This window comes from Moschus berezovskii, chromosome 10 (assembly GCF_049115385.1).
Source record: "Moschus berezovskii isolate FMDL1 chromosome 10, NW_MosBer_1.0, whole genome shotgun sequence".
Lineage (NCBI taxonomy): Eukaryota > Metazoa > Chordata > Mammalia > Artiodactyla > Moschidae > Moschus > Moschus berezovskii.
In genome coordinates this window covers 67,372,674-67,382,977 of record NC_142469.1, presented here as the reverse complement: position 1 = coordinate 67,382,977, position 10,304 = coordinate 67,372,674, and the positions used below count along the sequence as shown (strand labels likewise).

At 41.5% G+C, this 10,304-nt stretch overlaps 1 long non-coding RNA gene across 2 annotated transcripts in view; it reads right to left on the bottom strand.

Annotated features, from left to right (window-relative positions):
* Positions 1-187: 187 nt before the first annotated feature.
* LOC129561050 (uncharacterized) overlaps positions 188-10,304 on the bottom strand; it is a 28,100-nt gene continuing 17,983 nt past the window's right edge. Inside the window, exon 4 of one of the 2 annotated variants that reach the window (XR_008686915.2) lies at positions 188-1,887. This is a non-coding gene — a long non-coding RNA (uncharacterized LOC129561050). The remainder of the gene's footprint in view (positions 1,888-10,304) is intronic. The other variant, XR_008686916.2, reaches the window with a different exon arrangement.

The following is a 10,304-nucleotide window of genomic DNA, read 5'->3' as shown; positions in this document are numbered from 1 at the left end:
AAGATGTCGCCAGTCGGAGGTGGGCGGGGTGAAGGATGCCTTCAACCGCGCCACAGCCAGATGGTCGCTGGGGCCTTCTTTATTGCATCCTCAACCCCAGACCTTGGCAATGGTTCTGCCTCCTGCCCTTTGAATGCTGAGACTGTTTAGACTTTCAAACTGTGAGGATTGTTTTTTTTCCGTGTGTTTTGATTCTTCATTATTCGTTTCGATTACACCATTAAGCTGTGAGCACATTCATTCAGATGTTTATTGAGCACCTGCTATGCACCGAATGGCAACCCACTCCAGTGTTCTTGCCTGGAGAATCCCAGGGACGGGGGAGCCTGGTGGGCTTCCGTCTATGGGGTCACACAGAGTCGGACACGACTGAAGTGACTTAGCAGCAGCAGCAGCAGCTATGCACCGAGAACTATTCTAGCTGTGGGACCCAGCAACAAAAGAAGCCACATCCCTGCCCTCAAAGAACTTACATTCTTGAGCGAAGACCAGACAATAAAAGAATGAACAAGTGAATACGTGGTGTAGAAGAAAGCGATGAAAATGCAGAGGCAATTAAGCAAATTTAAATTATCCTCTCCCTTCCGCTCCAAAATGTCATAGCCACCCCTTCTTAGTAATCCTCGTGCCTTCACATTTGCTACTGTGGTCTGAAAAGCTTGTTACCAGGACTGAAACCAGGTGGCTTGTAATTATAGTAGCACCCCTTTTGGGAGGGTAAATAATATGGTCACCCTACCTAGCCCATGGCTGTCTCAAAGGCTGTGAGAGCTTCCCAAGGTCAGCAAATGCTTCTGGAATAGTCGCCATTCGTTCAAAACGTGATTCCTTAGGGCACAGCAAGTTCAGGGCTAGCCTGGGATTCTAAGGGGTGGGAGTGGGATCACATTCTTTGAAGTTTACAACTTGGTAGAGAAGGCAGAATCTAATTATCACACTTATAAAGATAAGCCTATGTTAAGGATATGAAAACAGCTCTATGCAGGACTTCCCTTGTGATCCAGTGATTAAAAATCCTTCTTGCAATGCAGGTGATATAGGTTCAGTGCCTAGTGGGGTAACTAAGATCCCACATGCCTTGGAGCAACTGAGCCTGAGGACCACAACCAGACAGTCCATGCACCACCACGAAAGATCCCATATGATGCAAGGAAGAGTCTGTGTGCTGCAAGACCTGATGCTGTCAAATGAAAAAAAAATTTTTTTTTTCCTTGAAAAGGAGCTACATGCTGCTGGAAGGGTACCTTATAGGGGATGGCATGCAAGGGTAGAGGATCACTGACCTTTACCCTGAAGAAGCCTTACAGGAATTTTTGAAGAATGAAGGGGAGCAATCCATGCACTGGAACAGCATGTGCAAAGGCTTCGAGGCAATACAGGGAAATGAAAGGCAGCAAACAGGAGCAACAAGCTGAAGAACAAGAAAATGAGGCTGGAGAGCAGGCTGAGTGTATGGTAGGAGAGTTTGATTTTCTCAGTTCAGTTCAGTTGCTCAGTCGTGTCCAACTCTTTGTGACTCATGGACTGCAGCACACCAGACTTCCCTGTCCATCACCACTCCCGAAGGTTGCTCAAATGCATGTCCATCGAGTCGGTGATGCCATCCAACCATCTCGTCCTCTGTCGTCCCCTTCTCCTCCTACCTTCAATCTTTCCCAGCATCAGGGTCTTTACTTAGCATCAGGTGGCCAAAGTATTGGAGTTGCAGCTTCAGCATCAGTCCTTCCAATGAATATTCAGGACTGATTTCTTTTAGGATGGACTGGTTGGATCTCCTTGCAGTCCAAGGGACTCTGAAGGATCTTCTCCAACACCACAGTTCAAAAGCATCAATTCTTTGTCGCTCAGCTTTCTTTATAGTCCAACTCTCACATCCATACATGACTACTGGAAAAACCATACCTTTGATTAGATGGATCTTTGTTGGCAAAGTAATGTCTCTTCTTTTTAATATGCTGTCTATAACTTTTTTGAAACAAATTACCACAAATTCAGTGGTTTAAAAGAACAGAATTGTATTCTCTAACGGTTTAGGAGGCCAGAAATCTGAAATCAAGGTGTTGGCAAGGCCACACTCTTTCCTAAGGCACTAGAGGAGCATCCTTCCTTGCTTCTTCTGGTCCCTAGTGCCTCCAATCTCTGCTTCCATCTTCATACAGCTTCCTCCTCTTTGTCTTATGAGGACACTTGTCATTGGATTTAGGGCCCACCCAGGTAATCCAGGATGATCTCATCTCAAGATCCTTAACTTAATTGCAAAGACTCTTTTTCTAAATAAGATTAGGACTTGGGCTTGTCTTTTCTGAGGCCACCATTCAACCCACTACACTGACCTTGCCGAGGAAAGAGATTTAGTAGGAAGTGAGAGTTACTAATAAATCTCTTCCCTTGGGCTTCCCAGATGGTGCTAGTGGTTAAAGAACCTGCCTGCTAAGGCAGGAGATGTAAGAGATGTGGGTTCAATCCCTGGTCAGGAAGATCCCCTGAAGGAGGGCGTGGCAACCTACTCCAGTATTCTTGCCTGGAGAATCCCACAGATGAGGGAGCCTGCTGGGCTACAGTCCATATGGTCACAAAGAGTTGGACACAACTGAAGTGACCTAGCACGCATGCATGCACACTGACACATTAAGTGGGGTAAAAATTCACTGGACTCTATGTAAACCATGAACCTATTAGTTAAAAATACATCCATTGGTATGCTTATTTATAAACAGAGCTGTTTCTAGGTGGAGGCATTACACTCTGATTTTCACTTTCTTTTCCTTACATTTGGTACTGTCGGGTTATTTTTAAAATGCTTTTTATAATTGGAAAAACCCTACAAATCTCTTTACAGTTTGAAAAAAGCTTCTATTGGCATATCTGAAAAGACCTAATGGATAGGTAGGGTTTTTTTTTCCTGTTCCTATTGATAGAAGCATTTGAGGAAAGGGACTTAAACAATGGAAGTTCAGTTACAAACTTGAACTTTAAAGCTAGCTGGAATTGATTTAAAATAAGTTATGGAAATGGTAACCATGTCAGAGATGGATACAATAAGTAGCTTGACTGTAGTAATCATTTCACTATGCGTGTGTATATATCCAATTATCATGTTCAGTTCAGTTCAGTTCAGTCGCTCAGTCGTGTCCGACTCTTTGCGACCCCATGAATCACAGCATGCCAGGCCTCCCTGTCCATCACCAACTCCCGGAGTTTACTCAAACTCAGGTCCATCAAGTCGGTGATGCCATCCAGCCATCTCATTCTCTGTCGTCCCCGTCTCCTCCCACCCCCAATCCTTCCCAGCATCATGTTGTATGCTTTAACTGTGTACAATTTTAATTTTAAATAATAAGTTATGGAGCCCTAATTGTTTATATGACATAAAAATGCATGTTCCTCCTATTTCCAAATTTGATTCCAGGCAATGAAGTGTAAAGAAGTGTGGGGAAACTGCTCTCTAGTTGGAAGGCTGGAGGAGGGCTCTTGTCAGGAAGAGGCAACTGAAGAGTGTTACACAGAGGGTTAGGCTGCCCCACCATCTAACCAGGTCCTTAAACCAGTTCAGATGGTAACTGCTGCACTGTGCTTTACCCTTCCCTTGGCATTTTTTGGTACTCTTACTTAAAGTGAAAGTGAGAGTCACTCAGTAGTGTCTGACTCTTTTCAACCCCATGGACTATAGAGTCCATGGAATTCTCCAGGCCAGAATACTGGAGTAGGTAGCCTTTCCCTTCCCCAGGGGATCTTCCCATCCCAGGGATTGAATCCTTGCAGGCAGATTCTTTACCAGCTGAGCCACAAGGGCAGATACTCTTACTTAAAGAAGCGAAGAAAAGGTTAGGTCAAGACTAAATACCCGGCCTGTCACCAGGTTCATATTTACCCTAAGACTAGACTTTAGCTCGATGCATTTAGTAAAAGTATCACTTTAATGAATCATTGCCTTAAGGCATTAAATGGTACCCTCAAGGCTTGGGAGAGTTAATGTTCTCTCTAAATTGCCAGAGAATTCCTAAGGGGTATACAACTGGCAAAATCTGATGACTGTTTAATAACTGTAGCCCCTGTTGTACAGCAGAGTTATATGTATCATTCTTTGCAGCAATTACTACTTCCTTTCCATTTAATACAGTTTTAATGGTAATTCCATGGCTGTCCAGTGGCTACAACTCTGTGCTTTCACTACCAAGGGTGCAGGTTCAGTCCCTGGTCAGAGAACTAAAGTCCTGCAAGCCGAGGAGCATGGCCAGTACATCATCATAATAATAATGCAGTTTTAAAATTACAGTTTATATTCACCATAAAAAAAGAGGTATTAATTATGCGATGTGACAGAAATGTTAGCAAATATTACTCACATTGCCATACATAAATGTATCAAACAAATGTTATACACCTTAAATGCAGGAAATGTTATGTCAGTTCTAGTTCCATAAAATAAATAAGTAATTAATAAATGCTACAATCTAATGCTTCTTGTTTTTCCCTATAAGAGAGACTGATTGGAAAATATTTTAGGAAAATTAGGTTATTTCTCATTTAAAAAATATCATTACTTAGCTCACTTTTCAAAAGTAAATAGATTTTAAACTTCTTCATTGAAATCACAGTTCCATACAGAATATAACATGAAAAATTCAGAATCTTTTTTTAATTTGCTAAAACTTGTCATAGTGGACAAATCTTTAAAATCAGCCATCTGTAAGTTATGTTTAAAATAAAAGTACTTACGATTTTATTTCTAATGTTTGAAACTTTACTCCTAAGCCCTGTCTCTGGGAAAACTGCTGATAACTCACTTGTCATTTAGCATCTAAAGTGAAAGTGAAAGTTTAGTTGCCCTGTGACTTGTGAGATCTTAGTTCCCTGACAAGGGATGGAACCCACATCCCCTGCGTTGGAAGGTGGATTCTTAACCACTGGACCACCAGGGAAGTCCTAAGGCTAGCCATATTTCTAATCACCATGGATAATCAAGAGATACCAAGGCTGGTTTATAAAAGCAAACAATGTATTTTTGTTTTTCATTCTGAACACACACACACACACATATATATATAAAATTGAAATAGAGCTGATGTACAATAATATATTAGTTTCAGGAGTACCACATAGCAATTTGACATTTACATATATTATGAAATGATCACCACAGTAAGTCTAGTAATCGTCCATCCCCATACAAAGCTATTACAGTATTAGTAACCATATCCTTCTGCTGTATATTACATCCCCATGGCTTATTTTATACCCGGAGGTTTATACCTCTTAACATCCTTCACTTGTTCTGTCCACCTTTCCACCACTTTCTCCTCTGGCAACCATCCACCCACTTATTCTCTGTATCTATGAGTCTGTTTTGTGCAACATGTATTTGTTATTCTACAGCAAGCCTACAATGCCTGTGGCTGTATAATATCACTAACTTTTTTTCCAGTTCTTAAATGGGTCAAAATAGTCTCATCAAATCTGTAATCAAAGAGTCAAATCATGAAAAACTAGTATATTTTAATCAGTTTAATTACCTAGTTTTGTTTTTGACTGTTATAGTGGAGAACTAGACATAATTGAAAATTAAATTGGACTTGGATATGCATGAGTGTGTTGAAATTTGGATGATGAAAAGTACTTTGGAGAAATAAATTCCACAGTAATGAAGTCAGCTGGTATCATCTTATGCTGTGAACTAATTCTCCAACAGATGGTGCTAGCTTGCCTCTAGTGACAGCTATTCTGGTCTCAGTTCAGTTCAGTTCAGTCGCTCAGTCGTGTCCGACTCTCCGCGACCCCATGAATCACAGAATGCCAGGCCTCCCTGTCCATCACCAACTCCTGGAGTTCACTCAAACTCATGTCCACAGAGTCGGTGATGCCATCCAGCCATCTCATTCTCTGTTGTCCCTGTCTCCTCCCACCCCCAATCCCTCCCAGCATCAGACTCTTTTCCAGTGAGTCAACTCGTTGCATGAGGTGGCCAAAGTATTGGAGTTTCAGCTTTAGCATCAGTCCTTCCAATGAACACCCAGGATTGATCTCCTTTAGAATGGACTGGTTGGATCTCCTTGCAGTCCAAGGGACTCTCAAGAGTCTTCTCCAGCACCATAGTTCAAAAGCATCAGTTCTTCGGCGATCAGCTTTCTTCACAGTCCAACTCTCACATCCATACATGACCACGAGAAAAACCATAGGCTTTACTAGACAGACCTTGGTTGGCAAAGTAATGTCTCTGCTTTTTAATATGCTATCTAGATTGGTCATAAGTTTCCTTCCAAGGAGTAAGTGTCTTTTAATTTCATGGCTGCAATCAGCATCTGCAGAGATTTTGGAGCCCAAAAAAATAAAGTCTGACACCGTTTCCACTGTTTCCCCATCTATTTCCCATGAAGTGATGGGACCAGATGCCATGAACTTCGTTTTCTGAATGTTGAGCTTCAAGTCAACATTTTCACTCTCCTCTTTCACTTTCATCAAGAGGCCTTTGAGTTCTTTTTCACTTTCTGCCATAAGGGTGGTATCATCTGCATATCTGAGGTTATTGATATTTCTCCTGGCAATCTTGATTCCAGCTTGTGCTTCTTCCAGCCCAGCGTTCCTCATGATGTACTCTGCATATAAGTTAAATAAGCAGGGTGACAATATACAACCTTGACGTACTCCTTTTCCTATTTGGAACCAGTCTGTTGTTCCATGTCCAGTTCTAACTGTTGCTTCCTGACCTGCATACAGGTTTCTCAAGAGGCAGGTCAGGTGGTCTGGGATTCCCATCTCTTTCAGAATGTTCCACAGTTTATTGTGATCCACACAGTCAAAGGCTTTGGCATAGTCAATGAAGCAGAAACAGATGTTTTTCTGGAACTCTCTTGCTTTCTCCATGATCCAGCGGATGTTGGCAATTTGATCTCTGGTGCCTCTGCCTTTTCTAAAACCTGCTTGAACATCTGGAAGTTCACGGTTCACATATTGCTGAAGCCTGGCTTGGAGAATTTTGATCATGACTTTAATAGCGTGTGAGATGAATACAATTGTGCGGTAGTTTGAGCATTCTTTGGCATTGCCTTTCTTTGGGATTGGAATGAAGACTGACCAACTGTGGCCACTGCTGAGTATTCCAAATTTGCTGGCATATTGAGTGCAGCACTTTCACAGCATCATCTATCAGGATTTGAAATAGCTCAATTGGAATTCCATCACCTCCACTAGCTTTGTTTGTAGTGATGCTTCCTAAGGCCCACTTGACTTCACATTCCAAGATGTCTGGCTCCAGGTGAGTGATTAAAATGTACCGCGACCTTGATGGTGTTGATGGTAGAAAGTGATGTGGTGATTTGAATAGAATGTCTTGTAAACATTCTTCTATTGCCCCTGAACTTTGGTTAATAAGACATCATTTCACACAATCCAATTGGAGAACATATCCTCTTATGAAGATTATGAACAGTTCTTCCATGATAGTTCAGCTGGTAAAGAATCTGCCTTCAATGCAGGAGACCCTGGTTCGGGTCCTGGGTTGGGAAGATCGCCTGGAGAAGGGATAGTCTACCCACTCCAGTATTCCTGGGCTTCCCTGGTGGCTCAGATGGTAAAAAATCCGCCTGCAATGCGGGACACCGGGATTTGATCCCTGGGTTGGGAGATCCCCTGGAGGAGGGCATGGCAACACACTCCAGTATTCTTCCCTGGAGAAACTCCATGGACAGGGGAGTCTGGCGGGCTATAGTCCATGGGGTTGCAAAGAGTCGGACACGACTGAGTGACTAAGCACAGCATAGCTACAGGAAACCATTTTAAAGGTAATTTATATGATAACAATGAGTATTATTTAACTTTTTCAGAAAAGTTAGATTAGAGAAGGCTTGTCTCTTTAACTATGAAAGTAAAGTAGTGAAGTAGCTCAGTCGTGTCCGACTCTTTGCAACCCTTTGGACTGTAGCCTACCAGGCTCTTCCCTCCATGGGATTCTCCAGGCAAGAATACTGGAGTGGTGGGTTGCCATTTCCTTCTCCAGGGGATCTTCCCAACCCAGGGATGGAACCTGGATCTCCTGCATTGCAGGCAGATGCTTTAACCTCTGAGCCACCAGGGAAACCCCTTCTTTAACTATATATCCCCCCAAATGACACCAAATCTCAAAAATGTTGGAGGTGGGTGTTTCTTTCTAACTTAATTTGACAAATATTTAGTGATCTACTAAACATAGTACTATTAAACATAGTACTAGGATGAAAATAGATGGTTCCTAATTCTGAAGGACTTAGCGCAATTTCCCAGCATTAAGTCATTTTCATATAGCCTATAAGAGTTTTGCCATAATGATGCCCTTTATTACTATTATAAGCTCACTATCTTTCTTTAAATTATCTTTTATTTTAAAAGAAAAATCTATTATTGATATTAATTTTTAAAATTTCACAGACAAAAAGCAATCATCAGAAAATATCATCAAGTGGGACTTCCCTACTGGTCCAGTGGTTAAGACTCTGTGCTTCCAATGCAGGGGGCACGGGTTCAACCCCTGGATGAGGAACAAAGAGTCCACATGCTGTGAGGTGAGGTCAGACAGTAAAAAAAGAAAGAAAATAAAATATTTTGAAGAAATATATAAACTTCAGCCAATTTAAGTAGGTTATCTACGTAGTTTCAAGCCTGACACCTGCTATCTCTTTAAAAAGGGAAATTAATCACACAATAATAGAGAGATGTTAAAGCCATGCATGTGCGTGTGCCTGCTTAGACACTCAGTCATGTCCAGCTCTTTGTGACCCCATGGACTGTAGCCCGCCAGGCTCCTCTGTCCATGGGATTCTCCTGACAAGAATATTGGAGTGGGTTGCCCTTCCCTTCTCTAGAGGATCTTCCCGACCCTGGGATCAAACCCAGGTCTCCTACACTGCAGGCGGATTCTTTACCATCTGAGCCACCAGGGAAGCTATTAACTAGCACAAAACTAAAACTTTCTCCCTAAAGTATTAAAAGGGGAATAACTCTCACACTATGCAATTCAATATTTAATGTCACATCAGTGGAACACATAAAACCATTTACAGTACCACCAGTGGTAAGTGTTTTACCTTTGGGGGAACATTCTAGCTAGAGAAAGAGAGAGAGAGTGATGCATGTAAATAAATCATTATTATACAATTTCACTAGCACCACATACAGATATTTCGAAGTACTATGAGGGACATGATAGAAACAGATTAGTTCTCTATGGGGACGTGAGACCACAATTTATTTTAGATAAAACTGATGTTTGAGCTATTTATTGAAGGATAAATACAACTTTACTGAGGAATAGAGAAATCAGGGCATTTCAGGGAGATAAGCAAAGGGACAGTGTGGTGGGAACAGTATGGTGTGCTGAACTACGGGGGAGGAAAGAATGAATGGTAAAGAGGTTGAAATGGAGATCAGGAGCCAAATTTTGAGAGGATCTGCATATATACCATGCCAAGGAGCTTTGGCTTAATCCTTTGGGCAATGGAACTCCAGCATAAGTTTTTAAGGAGGGGATTAAGAAGATCAAATCTGTGTTTTACAAGGAGGATTCTGACAGAAATGCGGAGGATGAATTGGAAGGAATAGTGAAGTAGAAACTGGCACAAACAGATCAGTTAAAAGGCCCTTGCATGTGGTACGTTTTCTCTTTTAAAAATATTTCTTAAGTCAGACAGAGAAAGACAAGTACTACACAATCTCACTTACCTATGAAATCAGACTGATGGCTGCCAAAGTCAGGGGGAAGAGGCTGAATAAAATGAATGAAGGTGATCAAAAGGTACAAATCTCCACTAGTGAGAAAATAAGTCCTGGGGGTAAAATGTGCAGCATGGTGACTAGAGTTCACAATACTGTATTATACATTTGAAAGTTGCTAAAAGTATATTTTAAAAGTTCTCATCACAAGTAAACAAGAATTTTTATCTGTGTGTGATAATGCATGTTGACGACACTTTTTGCGGTAATCATTTCACAATATATACATACATCAAATCATTATGTTGTACACCTAAAAACTAATACAATGTTACAAGTCAATTATACACAAATGTGCTAAGTCGCTTCAGTCATGTCTGACTCTTTGTGACCCCATGGACTGTGACCCACCAGGCTCCTCTCCAGGAAAGAATTCTGGAGTGGGTTGCCATTTCCTTCCCCAATGTCAATTATACCTCAATTTAAATACTGTTTCTTAGCTTTGTCCACTGAAAAGGCTTAGAAATAATGACCAGTAGCACTTAGCACCCTGAAAGCATGAACTATAGTCTTTAAATATAATTTTTTTCTCAAAGGAACCATGTGAAAGCGTGACTAATGTC